Source organism: Hibiscus syriacus, unplaced genomic scaffold, assembly GCF_006381635.1.
Source record: "Hibiscus syriacus cultivar Baekdansim isolate YM2019G1 unplaced genomic scaffold, ASM638163v2 tig00111582_pilon, whole genome shotgun sequence".
Classification (NCBI taxonomy): Eukaryota; Viridiplantae; Streptophyta; class Magnoliopsida; order Malvales; family Malvaceae; genus Hibiscus; species Hibiscus syriacus.
The window spans coordinates 5,331,946-5,335,211 of NW_024063126.1; positions in this window are offsets into that span (position 1 = coordinate 5,331,946).

Genomic DNA, 3,266 nt, shown 5'->3' on the forward strand with positions numbered 1-3,266 from the left:
TCAAATTATTATTTAAAAGAATAAGGATGTTTCTTGATTTAAAGAACGAAGGCCAAGCCTTTGACATTAATCAAATAGCGTGTCCTTAACAATTTAAACATATGAACAAGCCTCTACCCTTTTGTCTTTAAATTAATAAACCTATTTTATTTTTAGTGACCACTGGTAGAATATTTATTTATTTAAAAATATTGAAAACTAATGTCTAGTTACTTTAAGACCACCCTTTTTAATATCTAAAAATAAATAGACATTTTATTTTAATCAAATTATGAGTTTAATTATTTGTTTCTAATTAAAATTATTAAAGAAGCTAATCCTAAAAGTACAATTCTAAACTTAATTAATTTCTAATTAAAGGAACTAAACTAAGGCTCTAATTAATTAGTGACTAAAACTAGAGAACATAAAATCTAAGGCTTTAATTAAAAAGTCTAAGGTTTAGTTTTAATATTAGTGACTAAATTAGAAGATTTAAAAATCTAAAGGATTTAATCTTGGTTTAAACGTGTGACTATTTTGAAAGATTCAAGAATTGGCTTTAAATATTAATAATTCAAAACATTTAATAAAATAATAAAAGCAATTGAAATGAAATCAACGACTAAATCGAACTCGGTTAAAATTTAAGGAATGAATTACACTGATTAGGTGACTAAAATAAAATAAAGAAAAATTCACATCCCATATCAAAAACACGCGTAAAGTAGGGTGTTTAATGAAATGATTTACCCAAAAGTTTAACCACTATAAAATACCAAATTTTAAGATAAGCATCATTTTCATCCTTTCAAAATTTTCTCCTCCCCAAAATCCTCTCAACCTTGGCCGAAAATCTTATCCCAAATTCTCCCAAATCCTTCATAAATTTAACCAAACTCATTCCATCTTCATCTTAAAACCCCATTTTAATCTCCACAAACACCAAAATACCACCCGAAATGCATTTTTCAAGATCAAAGCCAAACTTTCTCAAGAACACTAACATGTTCTTCCCCAAAATCAAAATTTAATCTCCCACTAACACCAAAAAGCACAACACTTGTTATTTTTGGATCAAATACCCCAAAATCCAAGAACATTTCCAAGAAGAAAACCTAATGTTCTTCTATCTACCCAAAACCTAAACCTAAACACCAAATCCAATAGGATTTTCCCAAGCTTCATCCAACATGAACCATAAACCCGATATCGAACCACCATGCTCCGACCACCGCTAGCCACCCATCGAACTACGATGCCGGTCGAACCTTCCTCCACCGTTGGCGAGATTTTTTGCCACCACACTTATTCGAACCAAAAAATACACACACAAAAAACGAGGTAAAAACCCTCACCTTAAAAGAAGCTTGAATCTCCAGTGACCAACTCCTCCACGAACAATGAGCTTTCTTCATTTTCTTCTTACTTTCTTCAAATCTTTATGTGTAGTAATGACTATGTTGATGATTGGTAGTGATTCCTTGGTAGTTAGTGTTAATGATGAGCCTTCCTTTTTATATTGATGAAATTTAACTCTTGATTAACTACCCGCTCAAAATTCGTTGCAAAACGGTGGAAACAAACTTGTTTGTTCTAGATTTAATAACATTCTTTAGTTCTAATTTTTCTTTTTTTCTATGATTTTTTCATATTTGAAATGTGACTGGCGATGCGGCAACGATACCTACGGTGAAGACGACGGTGCGATGAGGAAGATGAAAGGTCTGACGCTTGTGGCTCACACGACAGTGAGCTCTCCAGCCAGTGGGGACGCGTCGGTGGAGTGGTAGAGGCTTACTTTGGATGATGCAATATTGGCAATTGGATCAAATCTAGATCCAATTGTTGAGATTCATTTGTTCTTCTTCACTTGGATAGGTGATGTGAGAAGCTCCTAGCCCTTGGATCTACTCCCTCATCAATGGCTCACATCGGTTGTGTTTATTTTACACGCAAAACCTTGTTGCGTGTCGTGAGTACTATAAAATTATACGCAAATAATGTGCAAGTATACACAATCGCAAAAGTAATAAAGTGATGAGTGATTATCATCTCCACAAGGATTTGAAGGATATTGAGTAAAGTTTATGCACTAGTCTAAAGTAATTAAGTATAGCTAATGATATTCACAAATGATTATGCCGAGGAAAATGAAATGTATATATATAGTGGAAGAATAATAATGTGAATGAGTAACAAAAGGAAATGTCTCGGCAAAGGAAAATGTTAAAGATAGCAAATAAATGAAATAACTTGATAATCCTCACATGGGAAACTTCTTCGGGAATGAGTGATGGAGAATGATTTAAAAATGCTAAAACTTATCTCTCTAGAAAGTGGGGATTAAATTGCAAAATTTTAAAGTTGGCAGGCCGTTTTAAGAAGTACAGGAAATTCAGTGGCTAAACCCATGATTTAACCATTTTTTTATATGTTGAATTATAAGTTTCCCCGTGCACAGGTTCAGCTGAGATTTTTCAGTTTTCCCTCTCTGATCAACCAACTTTCAACTCCGATCTACTCGCCGTCCGACCTCCGATCGACGACTCGAAACCACCATCGTGTTCATTGTCAACCGAGGAACAAAACCCTTCAAACCTATCATCGTGAATCGTCGTCGTTCATCGTTAATTTTAGTCGGAAGTACCGTCGGTAATAACTCAATTTCAATTGGTTTTTCATCGATTCACGACGATCGGGTCATCCGTTTACGACACCTCCTGCACCATCGTGTTCCTTGCATTGTTCCGAGTCCGCCGGTGTCATCCTTGGTCTCCGTCGATGGCGGCGCGTGAAGAGGTGAAGCGGTCAAAGTTTCTGATTTGTTGAAATCGAGCTCTCCGCCGTTCAAAATTGTGAACCTAGCTTTGTAAGTATCTCGAAATCACTCAAAATAATTTTTAGGAATTTTTTCGGGAATTTAGCACTGTTCACGCGCCGCCACTGCGTGTGGGGATGGAAAAAGTGACTGGTTTGACCGGTTTTGGAACTGTTTTGACCGGTTTGACCTGTCACAACCCGTTGACCCGACCCGTTGACCGGCGTTAACCAAAACTTTGACTGGCTTTGACCGGGCATTAAACGACCTTTGACCGAGTATACATATCCTAACATTTTTCGACGTTCCAAATCCGATTTCGCTGTCAGTTTTTTGAAATTCGAACCCGAAGAGCTCGAAATTACCGGTCAAACCCGTTGACTTTGATTTTGACCGAAAATTCCAAATTTCTGAAAAGTCATATTTTATGCTTTCGACGTCCTGAATTCGAAGTCCGTTTCTCCAA